Consider the following 17625-nt stretch of genomic DNA (forward strand, 5'->3'; position numbering starts at 1 on the left):
TGCGAATCCGCGATAGACGCTTTTTAGTATAGAACGCCAAATGTTGATAAAATCAGTTTTAGATATGCTAGTATATTACGGGTCTATCTGCAATTGAAAATATTGCTCCGTGGTTGACAAAATAGACCAAGTATTTTGATTTTCTTGTAACTATGCAGCCCATAATGTAATTCACAAGCGCCGCGCACAAAGTCCGAATAATGGTGAGTCACATACACTGACTGGACAATTGCAATAGATAGTGTGACTATTTTTCACTAAGGTTGAAAGTTTCAATCAATGATTTCTGTGTATGAAGCTATAATACCAAAATCGATTAGCGCACTACAGTCCTGATCCAAGCTTAGTAAGATACAGTTTGCCTTGTCCACCCAAGCCACTATAAACATCTTTAATAGTGCTTGCACGAGATGGCTGACACGGTTCACAGCCCATATGCTGCAGCACTCATTCAAGTGTATTCCTGTTGACCCTCACATGCAAGGATGCAAAACCAAGTCGCATCTCTGTCATTAACTTTATAAAATGAGCAGCTATAAAGATCTTTTTATGCTCGAACAGAGCCCGTCGACTCGACGGCACCAATCACAAGAAAGAACATGTGTACGGAGGCGGGGCCGATTGTAGTATTGCCGATGTATGGCGCTGGGTTTTCCGCTTTGAAAGAGGCCTCTTTACACTTGTACCCATCCGAAACAAAAGGTATCTTCATTCTGCGACGGATCGAAACAAGCGTCTACAGTTTTAGACAATGGCAGCAATGAAAACATGGGTGAAAGTTTTCCGTAGGAACTCAAAGCCTCTCACTACTTGTCCACGTTACAACCCATCCATTGATAGTTACATCAGTCTCCAATCAAAAGCAAACTCAACAAGGTGACATATTCGATACTTCAAAGTCCCGCCGGATTGAGATGTTGCGTGATTGCAGGCGCTGGCGCCAAAGTAGTAACAAATTTCATTGACTAAATAAAATCGCATCTCATTGACCCTACAGGGATCCGAAATCTTCACGATGCATGTCTTTCAGAAAATAAATAAATGGGCTATGAATAAGAAATGAGCAGTAATTGCCCAAAATGTCTGGGCCATTTTCCGAACCACACACACGCGAACTTATCGTTTTGTGTATCTTTTAAGCGAAACAGTAGTCGAGAATTATCACGCAGTAGATGTAGGCAACATCACCGGAACGGCCTAAATTTACGACTGCGTTTGATTTACGATATATTTTAGTAGGATAAGGCTCACGGACTGTCAGTACCAGCGGACGATAAGCTATAAATTAAATTTATGTTTGCCCAGATATATCTTGTCAAATTATGTACTAAAAGACGAAACAGTCTTAGTATTTATCTTTATCCCTCGTTTGCATTTGAATTAGCAAAATTGATACATCCTCATTCCTAATGCACCCAATCTGTTCACCTCTTGCGCCGTTATGTCAAGACTATCAGTTTCATACAAATGGGTATGGCGCCAAATTTCGGAATATGAAGAACACAAAATTAGATCGGGTCCCGCAATTTCTCTATACGATCAAATACCACACACCGCAGTGTGGCGACATTCTGCCAGTCTCGGCTCGTTAATTCGTGCTTCTACACCAGACTCGAGGCGGCCTGTCTGAAGTATTTCTTAGCTAGCAAAATAGTAGCCCCCGAACTAACTGGACCATACAAATTCGGCATATTCTGAAATCTACCCGCTCTCTGTGTAAACTGCGACGCAATGCTGAAACTTAATGTGGTTTGGTTTACCGTCACCTACAGTAGCAATCAATCACAGAGTCGCCGACGCTAATGTGAAAATCGTCTCAGATCCAGCAGTCGGCAATACGGGCGCCGTCAGCACCATACGCTAGGCTGCAGACCGTGTAAACTCGATTTGCCCCGAACGAGCCCTCCAACGTCTGCATATTCGTGTGGTCGGACTTCTACAATCGCCATCGTATTTATTGTAAATATCGTTTTGAATGCCGGGCATTCTTGCGAAAGAGACGTTTTGTCACGAAGGTGTGGTGCGGAGTCGCTTATGCGAATGAGCGAAGTGCACGTTTAATTTGAAGTTGAAAGGCTTTCTGGAGGCTATAAAACATCGTGTCGGAGTGATTGCGTAGCCGTAAATCCAAATTCCGTTATTTTGAGAGGGTCACACGCGAGCCGTCGTCTCGAAGTTTCAAATTTGGCAGCGAATGTTTCGAAAGGTGTATAGACTAATCATTGAAACCAAGATAAGGTTATGGCCATCTCAAATATATCCTACGGATCGCAAATATGCAGTACACACGAAACAGACAACCTAATGGCGTTTGACGTTACTAGACCTCTGAGTCCTATCCCAGGCGGGACTAAAAGACTGCGTGCCGGCGTCCGACTGTCTATCACCCCGTGAAGAAACTCACAATTAGATTTCAAATCTGTTACAGTCTTTCGCTTCGATATTCATCGATCAGCCACTGTGTTACAAGTTCGAAAACAAATAACGGCCGAGACGTCTCTGTACCCAGAGCTTACTCAAAACAAGCGCAGTAGACTTTCGCCGACTGGAGGTCTGTAATTTGCAGCAAAATGACCACGATCCTCTTAATTTATTATATGATTCATGACAATGTGAACCGAGCAGTAAAAATGCGACAGAGTGATGGAGATTCTAAGATCTCATTCCAGTTACAAAGCAAAGACATGACATGATCCCCGGACCGGCACTATGGAACAGTGTCGTTTGTAGATTTATTATTTCTGCGAACCCTATGTCAGCGACAACATCGCAACGTGATCTTCTATTTACAGTAAACTAATAAAATTTGTCGTCAAATATAGTTAGAGTAATGCCAGTAGAGACAGGGACACAATATCGCCGCGGTAGAGAGCCATACCGAAACGGATCCTGACCGACCATACGGAGCCTAACGAATCGGGATCAATGTCGTGTTTTGAACACGAATTCGACGTAATATGAGCGCGAAGTGCTTATCGATTCTCGTCTGTCAGTCGAGAAGGCTACGTGTTTCAAGGACGCGTGAATTGTTAGCTGAAGCCCGTCATCTAGTGTTTGGTATTTGGCAAAAATCTCGGCGTGATATTCCGAATCTGTGAGCCTATGTTGTAGACTAATTGATGGCCAAGCAACTGTACGTAATACAGGTGCTGTGCTGGGTACTGCGAGACTACAGAAACAGTTTGCGTTGCTGTATAACTTATTAACGAAACTTGAAGTAACCTTCTCACCATACGGCCCGAAAGGTCAGCAAGGAGATCGCTAGTTTATCAATTCCCCACTTTGCGAGTGGCGCCGAAACTATGCCTTGAAAACGATAACAATTCTACGGCGCCACATGGGCAAATACATCCGCCTAATCACGCAACGGTTACGGTATGCATCCCATTATCGAGGATATCCGGAGCCGGCAAAGTAAAGTCGACAGTTGACCGCTGCTTCAGTCGTTGTTTGCTGATTGTCACGTCACACTTGCGTCTCAACTTTCCGACGAGTTCGTAACCAACCGTTTCATATACGAGCGCGCCCACCGCTCTTGACCGTCTCTAATAGAACGAGATAAATGCACCGCTGATGTCCGTTGCGTCACGTGATTAGTGAATAAAATTGAATCTTTGCACAATTTTGACCTATAGCCTGAGAGCCTTCGTAAAGCACTAGGTATAATATCGCCAGCAATCAATAATTTTGTGGTGTGACATCGCTGCCGTGTGTAGTGTATCGGTGGTAAAGGATCTGCCGACTGTGCGGGTGAACGATATACGCATTACGTAATAGGGCAATTCATTTCGTTTTTTACGGCTACCTAGTTTATTTTCAAAAAAATGAGCAGATTATTCAAAGCCCCCCTCTTCGCTACAGGTGAGATTGACACGAACTCTTGTCTCTCGGACGGCGCCACACATTGTGTGTTCTAAACTTTCCCTTTATAAACTGTTTCGTCATGTTGGGAATCCCGGTTGAAATCTATCTGAGCCCGAAGTATTTTCGATGGAATTTTGCTTGAATGAAAAATGAAAATACAATATTCATAGGTTTGCATCGCTTGTGAGTGACATTGTCAAAATACATCACGCTAACTCACGGGTATGGCTATGCCTGGATCCCTAGGCCCCTTCGTGACCTAATCCGAGAAAATGTTTGATCTGCACTAATTGGACGCATCACAATGAAATGTAAATGGATAGGTAACTGAAATCAACGCAACCCAACTAAACAAACTAATTGAGGAGTTTAGCCTGTTAACATTCAGCCTAGCTGCAACTGATACGATTGTACATTTTGTACAAGTAGGGCTGCTCAAAAATTACTTTTTTCCGGATTCCGGCCATTCACTGATTAAATTGTCAGGTTACCCTGAAAAACGCTGCACACCAAATTTGATTCAATTATATCAAGTATAGATAAGCCTCCGCAGATCGAAATAAAAATTTTAATTTGTTAGGGAAAATAAAAAGAAATTCAAATTTTTCTGTCAACCCCATGAAATTGTTGTGTTGTCTTCAAAGACGATGCAAGACAAATTTGACTTAATTCCAACCAGTAGAAGCGGAGTCATTTGAATTTTTCGTTGATAATTCTCGGGAATTTCCCGTCCTGCTCGAATTCGAACCGAGAAACTCCTTAATCCGGAAGTGTTTTGAGACCGTATATTAAAATTCCTTCTATTTGCAGCCAGTAGTATTGTAAACGTGTCAGAATTCCGTTTAATTATCACTAAAAGGTGCTTGACCGTCGTGGAATGTTGCAGACCGTTGGATCACCGTATTCCAGATTTGGGATGACTCGAGTTACAACTTTTCAATGACTTCCGTTGACTCCGAACCAACGAATGAGGAATGTGGAATGACTTGTCACTATAGAAGACGATTTTTAAGTCAATTTTTTAGTAATCAAATATTATACTTCGCAATGCATTCCGAACCTCTCTACCGCACCTGAAATGAATTCGCCATCAATACAAGTCATGACATTCCATTTTGATTTATAATTTTGGAATTATTTCTACCATAATGCGTAATGTATACATACATATTACTACTGGAATTCTTCATAGGGCCAGATTTCGTTGAAATAAAGTTTTTGCATGTAAAAATTTGTTTGTTTTTGCGGCAAAAAAGTTTTTTTCAGGTCAAACTACAATTCTAACATTATGTGGGAAAACACCTGATTTGCATATGTCAGGTTAAATTTGGTCAAAATTAAGATTTTAAGTCAAAATCTTCCGTTTTCTAGGTAAAAAAATCGCCCTAATAATGACCTTACATTCTCGAGGTCGGTATAAAGCTATGTATAGTCGTTGTGAGTCCACCAGATTGTTTGTGAAATCATAGCGTCCTATATGGTGTGGACACAAGCAAATCTCATGGCTCAGTGAAATTGGTCTACGTCACACTTTTCATTTGGCTAATTTTTGACCGGCTTGCCAAGCATTAAATTTGATAAAACGGGTATCAATTGAAATCTGCCGCTGTACTGATTACGAAAATATAAATTTTATTTCGCTTATGGCCCTTGAACCCCCATAATCAGACTCGAATTTTTCATTGTTCTGGAGAGTGGCATAGTGACGCAACAATGCTGTCTGGCGAAACGAGAGCGTAGCTCAGGAGCAAATGAGTGGCTGCGCGGCGAGAGTGAGTGCTTAGCTGGCGCCGCGGCAATGATACCGCTGTATTTCTTCAGACGCAAAAGGTCTTCGCCATTCAGAGAAATCCGAATGGTGATTGGAAAATGATAAACCAAATTCCAACGTCACCGTTTAGTTAAATCTCCTATATTTCTGACAAAGGCTATATATAGGCCTAGGCTTGGTAATAGTCTATTATTATTACTAATAGAGCATTCCAGTGAAAAACAAAGGTAAGGATTTGGTGGTAACATTTTGGAATCATTTGACTGGTCCGGCCCGCAAGCTATCTAATAAAGGATTGAATCCGGACCGCGACCCCAGTTTAGTTCGACACCCCTGCTGTAAATCTTTCATCAACATTTTACCTGCTGCATTCGCGGACCATGTCCTATCCTTACAGGTCAAGGAAAGGCTGGTGTGCTCACACTTAACCAAAGCGACTGGAGCGCTACACAACAAGCGGGCTAAGCTAATCGATATCATAATAATATGACATATCCAATGTATACAGCTACCTAGTCCTCTGTGAGTTGAATGGCAATGCGCGAAAATTGGCAGAGCCCTAATGCATTTTGTGGACGCAGTTCCACCCTCCAAGTCAAGGAAAAACTGGCAATTTGTGTGCTCGCTTCTACCGTAGCGCCTATAGAAAGTAGGTGGCCATCCGCCACATGCCACCTTATTTTGTCGCTTGCGTCTTATATTATCTGCATTACTTTTCATTCTGTGTGCAATGTGCATGCCTCTTCTTTACTTCGCCTAGGCCAGTGGTTCCCAACGTGGGCGATATCGCCCCCCAGGGGGCGATTTTGCGGCCTAGGGGGGCGAAAATGAAGAAGGGGGCGATAGGGGGGCGAAAATGGACAAAGGGGGCGACAGGGGGAGAAAATAGCGAAGGGGGCGATAGGGGGGCGATGACGCGTTAAAATGGCTATTTTGGAGTCAATTCGGAGGAATAACCTTTTTTTTGGTCAACCCACGGAAATTTGGTTGCAAAAGTGTAAAATTCGAGAACGGTCCGAAAAGTTGACCTTTTTTTTTAATTTATTTAGTCAACCCGCCGATGACTACAGATTGTATACATACCGATTTTTCGGTTCACAAAATCTGGGGGGCGATGATCGGCCTTGAGCTTGAAAAGGAGCCGATGAGTCGAAAAAGGTTGGGAACCACTGGCCCAGGCCAAGGTGGGTGTCTGATCTTAAAGACTACTCCAAGTTGTTTCGACACCTTCCTATCTTTCACATTGTATCGCAGTTTTGTGGTGTTTTGAAACGATGAAAATAATAATAAAACTGATTGATTGATTGAGTATTAACTGCGCAACGTTTCTCTGCGACGCGATTGCACTTCGAAACACAAGCTCGTTGCCCATTGCCGTGACGCCAGCTGAGCGAGTGAGCAGTCTGAGCACTCACTCTCGCCGCGCAGCCACCAGGGATGCCACTATAGCAGTGGTCGGGAACCTTTTTCGTCCGAAGAACCATATTGGCCCAATTTTTTCCATTTTAACTCCCAAAGAGCCATACATGTCAATCCACTGTTACGTCACAATTGAAAATTCGTGACGTCATGGTAGCACATGGGATTCGTCGTGTGTGCCTCATTTTCTCTGTTAAAACTCGTAGCCTACTAATCATGCTGGTAAACGTATTCGAGAATGCGAAATTTGAGTTATGAGAACGTAGCTTCGTCGTGATGCTTCTTTTAAATACGACAATCCATGATCACAAGCCCAAGCATGATTACTACAGCAGCATATAGCCTACCCCATGTAAGGTGTGATACATCAGTGACGGGGGCCAGGAGAGGCAAGCGAGGCAGTTCGTCACCTGTCGCCAGGATCAGTGATCGAAAATTGTGAACATTTCAATTACTATTGGTATTTTCTATCGCTGTTAGTGAATAACTGAATTTTGAACATTTTCCTCCCAAAATTAGGCGACTTGCATATTTATTATTTTAAAATACAGCCCGATGCGATAGGTATAGGTAAGGCACAGACGGATCGAACTTCACCATTGATACCTCAATTCATCGCAAATAGCTTAGAATTTATAATAACTGATGTGAACTGAATATAACTGTTGCACTGATTCCGAAAATCTAAATACTGATCGACTTCTCAATTCTCAAAGTTTCGGCGAGAACACATAACGTTGCGCTACACGCCTATACATTTCATCGCTGGTGTTACGAAGTGACTTACCAATCAAGAACGTGGATAGCTATGGCGTTGTTTGTAATTGTGAATGTCACTTCCACGTAGGGTTCTGGTTAATATCAGGCTGATTTAAACCAGTGTGATATAAACCAGGTTTTTTCCTTTGATTTTTGATTTTAATTTCACCGTTCTGATTTAATTGATTTTTTGGTTTTTATTTTTATCTTGAAAATAGGCGTGAATATAGTATCTTTTTTGACAACCAGTGTATCTTGTACACAAACCGGACATATTTTTTCTCCACCGGTACCGTTATAGCTCAGCGAATCGGGGTCAAGGCGGGAAAAGTGCGCTCGCAGTAGGAGGTGATCTGATCACTGATCACGATCAGCCAATTCCTGTGCTTTGCTCATTGCTGCGGATTCGCTGTGTTCGCGGTGCTGTTGTTTAGTGTTTATAAGGCGATGGTGGGAGGACGAAAACGAAACTCAATCTGGAGTCTATATCGGGAGATTCCCGCATCTCTGATGCCAAAGAGACGCAAAAAAGCCGTTTGCATTTATTGCAGTGTTGATATGATGGGTCAAGTAGCTAGAATGAAAAAAACATGCGCAGGTAAGATACCATGTTTATGAGTGAAACCAATTCATGTAATTGGTTGAATACTGCATGCTAATACGTTGACATGGTATGGGCAGATTACATATTTGCATATCTAAAAACCCGAGTGTGATATGATACCGGTAATAATATGCAGCACGTCAACCGAAAGAGACATACTTTCTTATCCACAAAACATGACTATGAACAATTAGTGTTCCCCGCGCGAACATATCAAAGCTTATGGCGTTGATAATTAGTTAGGGTATCATCATGCAATTGGGGTTGGGGCTAACTGGGGTAAAAGGTTTGGTCATATTGATCTTGTAGGAGAGGTTAATAACTGCTCTTACTATACCGTAGCCATGAATCAATGATAGCATGGGGAACCCGGGTTTGTGATGGTCATGCTGTGGATAAGAAAGTATACGATACAGTCCTTATCTGGGTTCCCTTGACCTCATTTCGTCATGGTGTCTGATTGACTAAGTAGTGACTATGGTATCATACTAGCAAACTAGATTCTTTGACCAAAACCGATCCTGAAGAGCCGACAGATATTTAATTGTATGCAAAATGTTATATTAATTTTATCGTTGAAATCAATGATAATAAATCGGTATTCAGAATGAAATGATAGGTGGGTATGTGCAAAATGCGGTGGAATTCTCAACATGTATATCCTATAGTCATGTTGTGATATGGTGGAGTCACATCGACACCTGAGTATCATGTGATAGCTGAAGATCGTTGCCTAAAATATAGATGTCATCAGTATCAAGATACTTCTATTTAAATGTGGTACTCGAGTTGATTTGATTTACTCGTTCCACTTATAGAATTAGTTATGCTTGTATTGTCTACCACTTCAACGATCCATTGCTGGGTAATTTCTTGCCAAATGAGCAAATTTATTTTCAGATGAGCACCAAGGTTAATGGATGGCTGTAAAATTTGACACATTGATTCTTCTGTCATTATCATGAAAAAATCAAAAAAAAATTGTGGTTATACCTAGCGAGACAAGATGGTATTCCTTCTCCAAAACATTGAAGCATGTCATAAATGTTCAAACAGCTATTCAAGTAAGTAATTCAAGTAATTCATACATTTCTGTGACATTTGCACGAAGTCGTCTTTTTTGCTGAAAGGTTGTGTTTGTTCAAGAAGCGTCGAAACCGCACTTGAATATGGCGAGTGCATGTACTGTCCGAACAATCATCAGTGACAAGCAATTTTGGGAAGATACTAAAGCGATATATGGTCTACTAAAGCCGTATTATGTCATTACGGGTTAGTTCATTAAAATATTTATATTTCGACAATTGAAAGAAAATGTAATTTGGCAACTGTTCGACACTGACATTCATAACTTCATTCTTACTATATTGCCAATAATTTGCATTCCTTGATGATATGATACCACCCAAAACTATAATACATGATCAATTAGAAGTACATATTGGTTCTCAACAACAAGGAGTGTAGTTCTTTTAATTCTACAACGTTTAACTCAGAGTTACTGAATTGTAAATCTTGCATTTTTGCAGCCATATCAGAATTGGACAATACTTCCGCTGGGCTAATCCTATCAGGCTGGATGTGGCTCAAGCTTGAGTTAAAAAGACGACCGTTCTTAATGCTGATGAGACGATTCTGGTCCTATCAAAGATGCAGCGAGGAACAGAAAACTATGTCAGAAACTATCTACTTGCCTGGGTTCTAGATCCCTGAGTTAGAGGCTGTGGCCTGAACAAGACTGGCAAAAGGCTTGTTCGTGATCTGGCCAAGAAATTATTTTCAAAGATAGAACCAAACTGCACTGATGGGTCTGCTTTCAACCTGATTAAACACTGGTTCGACTATGATTATGAAGAGGGTGAGTCTACCTGCGTACACCTAACACTGCACGTCTCTGATATTAGCCTGATTGTATTTAGGAATTTCTGATGCAGAATCCAGTATCTGGGTGCCGTATCTTACATCAAGACCGGCATTATTCTGGATGGATTTAGCTGATGATTCTCCAGAACTTTCAAAACTCGCCAGGACTGTTCTTTCGTACGTTCCACATTCTGCGTCCTGTGAGAGACTTTGGTCATGAGCGGCAGCAACTGCAACCAAGAGTCGTTACTGCCTAACACAAACAAATCTTGAAGTTATGCTTCGAGTGAAAGATCACTTCATGGATATTGACTTTGGTACTGGCAAAGCAGATAAGGGGATGAGAAAGATCAACGCCTTGCTGGCAGAGACCACTCAAGACACCATCAGCTATGCTCATGATGAAGATGCTACTGAAGATGCTGATGTTACGGATGCTTCTGATTTGACGCAACATGTCGGCTTGGTATTAGAACGGATATCGGACGATTCCAGCCACATCATTTCTCTGCTGGGCTGAACATTTTTCAGCACGTGGATGAAGATTCAGAGCCTCGAATTATTCAGTTGATGAGATTTGCGGCTGTACCTTGATTTGCATGATTTTCAATGGGCTAGGGCTCATTGTTGTTGTTGTTTCAGTTGTTATAACTTATAAGTAAAATAAAATAATAAAAACCCAAAAAAACCATGGTTTTTATTATCGAATCGAATTAATCGATCCGAATCAGAGGCAAATTGATATTTACCGGAACCCTACGTTCCACGGCAGTTCATTTCGCGCCGTAGATCAGGAAGACGGTTCGTATATATTTGATAACTGCGTTGTCATTTATGTGCATCACTATGTCTGCTATTCTCTTTGATCAAATAACCTGTCGTACAATCCAAGATTTCGAGTCGGGTACATCGAATTCGCGAGAAATATTGGTCTCCGGTGCGACAGTAACTTAAATTTGGAGATTTTGAAAACGGCTGCCCGAACCCCTAACCCTGAAGACGGTACTGTCTTTACCCCTCAAATACATGTTTATACGCTCACAAGAATAATTATTCTGTTCGTGATGAAAAATTACTAACAAGTTGCTGCAATATTGGTCAATTCAGTAAAAAATATATATTTGGCAAAGAGCCATATCTTATACCCAAAAGAGCCATATATGGCTCGCGAGCCATAGGTTCCCGACCACTGCACTATAGGATATTTTGGAAAAACCCAGATGTTGAGGCGAAACCCAGAAAAACCCAGATCCTATATTTCACTCAAATTTATATAAATAGCTATGAAACTGCGACCTGACAGTCATCAATTATATTCATACAGTCTTAGGAGCCATTGATAATGAATTATCAACAGTTCATACTATACATTTTGATCGGTTAACACTGAAATTCGCACAAAAATATTTTTTTGTCTCGAGTGCAATAATTGTATCACTGCGCTCAGAAAGTTCGTAAGAATGCCATCCATTAACTATTTCCGAGGGTGGTTATCGTAAATTTCCAGTGACCTGACCAGATTGAAAGTATATAGCTGTCAATTGATTAACTCCGGGACACTCACTTTTATCTAGAATAATAACACATGCAGACCCATGTTTAATCAAAAAATAACTGCCAAATCATGAAATTCAAGGTATATCCGAATGTGCTGATAACCAACGTAGCCTCTGACTAGCTTGTTGGGGGTGTCCAACTGTCTCTCTCTCTCTCTCTCCGAGTGTCCCTATTGGAACTAAATAGAACCAGATAATAATATGATATATTTGTCGGATCATCACCTTGTCTACCCATGTGCATTTGCGTACCATAAAGTTACATGTAATTTATCTTGGTTATTTGTCGATACGCGACGAATTTGTTAGAGTGATACTAGCAATTTGCATTTAAGTCACAAATCGGTTTAAATTGTGAGACAACTTTTCCAATGAGTTGCCCTATGAACATAACTTTTTTCGACCTGTGAGTTACTATTCGATAAAGCTCCATCGTATCGCGCTGAGACCTCTCATTTTAGTCACGTTGTTGCAATAACAGCGGAATCCATTGACAGTGACGAACTGAAGTGTGTCTATTTTACGATATAGTGATGTTACTAATCTAATACATAATTTTGGAGGGTGAACTGACCGGACGAACATGATGTTGAAAAAACCCAGATTTCAGGGACAAAAACCCAGAAACCCAGGTGATGCTCAACAAACCCAGATTAGGGTGGAAAAACCCAGGAGTGGCATGTCTGCCAGCCACTCATTTGCTCCTGGGCTACGCTCTCGTTTCGTCGGACAGCATTGTTGCGTCACTATGCCACCGTAGTGTCCTATATGGTGTTGTAGACACAGCGAGAGTGAAGGGCTCACTGCATTTGGGTTACGTCATACCTTCCATTTGACCAAAGGTAACTTTACGGCCATTTTTGACCGGCTTGGCGAGCGCAAAATTCGATAAAACGGGTATCAATGGGAAGCTGTTGGTGTACTGATCTCGAAAATATAAATTTCATTCTGTTCATGGCCCTGGAACTCCTAAAATCAGCCTAGAAATGTTCATTGTTTTTTAGTTTTGTCATAGTGACGCAACAGAAATGTCTGGATCTTTCTTCTCAGCTTCACTCTCGTTTTGCCAGACAGAATTGTTGCGTCACAATGCCAAAACTCGATCATGATGCAAATTGCTAGGCTGATTCTGGGGGGTTCCAGGACCTTGAGCAGAATAAAATTTATATTTTCGTAATCAGTACAGCAGCAGCTTTCCATTGATACCCGTTTTATCGAATTTTGCGCTCGGCAAGTCGGTCAAAAATGCCTGTAAAGTTACCTTTGGTCAAATAGAAAGTTTGACGTAACGCAAATGCAGTGAGCCGTTCACTCTCGCGGTGTCGACACAAGCAAATCTCACGCCTCAGTGAAATTGATTCACGTCACTATTTCCATTTGGCTACAGGCAATTTTACGGTCATTTTTGACCGGCTTGCCGAGCATTGAATTTGGTAAAATGGGTATCAATCGAAAGCTGACTATATGCACTGATTACGAAAATACAAATTTTATTCCGCTCTTGGCCCTGGAACTTCCGCAATCAGCCTCGATTTTTTCATTGTTATGGAGATTGGCATTGGGACGCAACATTGCTGTCTGGCGAAACGAGAGAGTAGCTCAAGGGCAAAAGAGCCAGACAGCATTGTTGCGTCGCAATGCCAATCTCCATAACAATGAAAAATTCGAAGCTGATTGTGGGGGTTCCAGGGCCACGAGCGGATTAAATTTATATTTTCGTAACAGGTTGCGCTCGAAATTATCGGACCACCACGATATCCCATGTCATCCCATCCCATCATACCCTAACCCACATACTAAGATATGCTACCTAATTTTCATCTTTTTTATATCTTATTTCATCTTCTGTTAGTTATAATTAAGTGGTTTATCATGAGTTCATGACCGTTTTACATGTTTAATTTAGGCCAGGGGCGGGCAACATACGGCCCGCGAAGGGATTTTGTAGTCCGGCTCGCGGACAGTTTTTCGTCTTACATCGTAATGTGGCCCACGGCCCCAGTCCTCCGAGATTCCCCACTACTTGCTTACATACGTCGAATCTTAGTGACTGTATGTCATTATAGACATGTATGCGCAGCGAGCGAGTGTGGTGCCTGCCTACGCGTAAGTTGGTCGAGGCGAGAAGACTTGCATTATTGGTATTTACGATGCACTCAACCCTAATGTCATGTGTGGTAATCATGGTGTTTGTCGACTACAATAGTCATTTACACTAGGCCGATATTTCTTATTTTTGATTCCGTAACCGTCGACTTGTATCACGGCACACTTCTCGGCTTTTGTAAGGCACCGGTTATGCCAAGGGTCGCCAACTCGAAATGGGTCACGGGCCACTTTAAAATTTCATAGAGACCGCGGGCCGCATGAATTCAATATCGAGATAAAATAGGCCACACAGTTGAACAACCTCGCTATCTCGTCACCTACTAAATCCTAATGAATTGATATCTTGGTAAATTTGGGGTACCAGGCTTATCGAACGCCTTGAAATCTTAATTAAGGATTGCACAGTGTGTTGATTGATCAGAGGGAATCAGACATGGTGGTGCCTGTATGACAATGCTGTTCTCAAATGCACATAGTCTTCGTCATTATTGGCGAGAAATAGCTTTGAAGTTACATTGCTGTCGTTAAAATACATTCATTAAATACGATTTATTCCTTCTATATGTGGATAAATGGGCGACTAATGTATCGATTCAGCAATCCGGCCCGCCAAGTATTTAATTTTCCTATATCCGACCCGCCGACTGGAGAAGTTGCACGCCCCTGATTTAGGCCTACGTGTTCTAGGTCAAAGCGGGTTGTTTGATTGAATGATCGCTACCAGTCGTCTCTGTTATCACAATCTTGTGATGTGGTGAAATTATTACTGAGTAAGTAAGCCAAAAACATCATCGTGAACGCGTCGCCCACCTAGTTCGGCCAAGTCACGGTCGGATTACGCCTGGTCACGAAAACACGGCCGACATGTACAACGCATGCGTCATGGCCCTTCGGCCGTCCGTCGCCCGTGCATGCGAACGAAGTAGGCCTATATGATGCCACTCTCCGTAATAATGAAAAGTTGGAGGCTGATTGTGGGGTTTCCAGGGTCATTAGCGAAATAAAATATATATTTTCGTAATCAGTACAGCGGCAGCTTTCGATTGATACCCGTTTTATCAAATTTGGTGCTCGGCAAGCCGTTCAAAAATTACCGTCAAATTGCCTTTAGCCAAATGGAAAGTGTGACGTAGACCATGCAATTCCACTGAGCTGTGGAATTTGCTTGTGTCTACACCATATAGGATACTATGGTGAAATCATTGCTCAGGAATCATACAGAGAATATCGGCCTGACGTGGAATATTGACTAATTGACCACTGAAGTCGAAACACCATGGACAGTTGAACATGAACTGAACACTAAACAACAACCAGGAGTTCCTCACTTACTGGTAGGGCTGGGCACAATGATTTGAGTACTCGAATCTGAATTGAGAAATAATTTTAATGATTCGAGTCGAGTAGTAAAAGAAGATTTATTCGAGTACTGAAATCATACCCCCCTCGGAACTGAAAGTTAATTTACTCCGCGAATTATAGTTTTGATACCATTTTCCATTGAGGAAGCCTTGAATCATTGATTGACCGTGTCGCAGCATACAAGACACATAGTACAAAGCTACAAACGTTACTTGAAATAACACAGTCATGATTATCCCACAACATTGTCAAGAAGTGCAATGAAATCTGAATGGTCGAAAAAATACCGAAGTATCTTCAATGTGCCGGAAGACAGGCATTATGTTCTTTCTGGTGGCATAACATAACATAACATGGTTGGGTTATATTTTTGATCTGAACAAGTCACACACAATGTGCAATGCGATAAGACACAATGCGATGTCATGAACAGATGGTACCAACTAGCATAAAAGGTCATATTTGAACTTTGACATGGTACATTATGTTGTGACGTCATAATGAGTGATACTCGAATACTCGACTCGAAGCGTATTAATACTATAGATAACTAAGGTAAACCGGGGGGTTATCTATAGTCAGCACCGTAACTGCCGCACCCCAAACCCCCCAATTGGGGGGGGGGCGAGCTCGAAGGGGGCCCCAAATTATTTCGTGAATTAGCATAAATTAATTGAAAATTGATTAACATAATTGAAAATTTATGCAATTTTTTCCAAAATTTTTCGCGCCGGGCGCGATTTAAAGTTGCCAAATATCTTGATTATTTGGTACTCTTCCCCCAAGAAAAAACACGCAAGGTTTCTAGAAATGGACATATCGGCGTTGGCCATTAACACGCCCCTACGTACCAAGATATATAACGATTTAGGACTTATTACATGCGACTCCAAGAAGTGTGCCAGAACGATCGGCAGTGCGAAAAGCTTGGCCGAAACGGACTGCCCTTACGCAGACCGAAAACTTCGTTATATATACAAAATATTAGGTTTAATTGTCCATAGGCGCCTAAATGACTGGCGCCATATGTTCCTGTCTTGGCAATCTGAACCTCAGAAGACAAATACCATCCAGCAGGAAAAAAATATATGCTAGTGAAGAAATACCAATTTAAAATCGTGTGCGTCTTTTAGTTTAGTACGTTTGAGCGATCCTATATTTTTGATATAGCAGACAGCAGGTCACGAAATAAAATCATGTAACGAAGTCATACCAACGGGTCCGCCCGCCCGAAGATGTTTAATTATTATTTACGGGCGCTACAGTTTCCGGTAAATCTGATAACGTGAGCAGAGAGGACAAGATATTGATAGCAGTATATATATATGAAATTCCCGATGTTTGGCCGATTGTATCATGAATTATCGAAAATTTTCGCGCTTCGAGCTGGCTCACTAAACAGTGCCGCTAATTTCGTGGCAAAAGCGAACACTGTGATGAGGGGTCGGTTTATCACCCTATGAGAACCCAAAACCCAAGTTTTTGTGGGGGGGGGGGCAACGCTGACGAAGTGCTGTTTCGTTCCTGCCAACGGCTATACGCCCGAAGATGTCTAATTATTATTGGGCGGTCCTACGTTTTAAAACAGACCTCGCTCAGCTCTACCGGTAAATCTGATTACGTGAGCAGAGAGAGGATCAAAATCGATCGCAATATATATGTAATTCCCGATGATATTGCCCGATTACATTCTTGAATTACTAAAATTTTTCGCGCTACGCGCGTCTAGGCGGGAAAAGCTGTCTCACCAAACGGACACCCAATGGCGATGTCAAATAGCGTCAAAAAGCGGATAGCCAAAGGGGGGTTTGGGGGGCGAAGCCCCCCAGAAGTTAGGTTCAGCACCCCATGGGGGGCCCAAGGCCAACGTTTTTTTTGGGGGGGGGGGCTGACGAAGTGCTGTTACGGCCCTGTCTATAGTAATACGTGCTTCAGAATCGAATCACTCAGGTACTCGATTTTGCCCAGCCCGTCTTATTTTTATTCCCATACCGACACCAGATGGCATACGTAAGGTGTAATTTAAATGGTTTTGTTTATGATTTCCAGCTAGAATGGCGAAGGTTCTTGTTTTCTAACAAACGACTTCAATCGCTGCTTGTCGGAATTCGCGTGATTCTGGAAGCTGGAGCCATTGCCATCGCAACATCGCAAGCAATGAAGTATATCTTTGCGATGAAACTATTTCGTGATTCTCGAACTTGCCGTAAATCCCCATATTATACCTTACTCGTTTGCTGCTCTGCCAAGTTGATGAACAAATCCATTATTGGTACCAACCAGTACCATAGAATCAAGTGTATTTGATGAAGATACGT

At 41.9% G+C, this 17625-nt stretch overlaps 1 long non-coding RNA gene across 2 annotated transcripts; it reads left to right on the plus strand.

Annotated features, from left to right (window-relative positions):
* Nucleotides 1-7903: 7903 nt before the first annotated feature.
* On the plus strand, nucleotides 7904-11059 carry LOC145438921 (uncharacterized). Of its 2 annotated transcripts, XR_013915053.1 has the most exons (5): nucleotides 7904-8411; nucleotides 9318-9481; nucleotides 9548-9689; nucleotides 9947-10275; nucleotides 10337-11059. It is a non-coding gene; the product is annotated as an uncharacterized LOC145438921 (long non-coding RNA). The 2 variants fall into 2 exon arrangements; XR_013915052.1 differs by having other exon boundaries at nucleotides 7904-9481; nucleotides 10337-11058.
* Nucleotides 11060-17625: the final 6566 nt, after the last annotated feature.

Source organism: Botryllus schlosseri, chromosome 5, assembly GCF_051294905.1.
Source record: "Botryllus schlosseri isolate E-star chromosome 5, Bs_hap1, whole genome shotgun sequence".
NCBI lineage: Eukaryota > Metazoa > Chordata > Ascidiacea > Stolidobranchia > Styelidae > Botryllus > Botryllus schlosseri.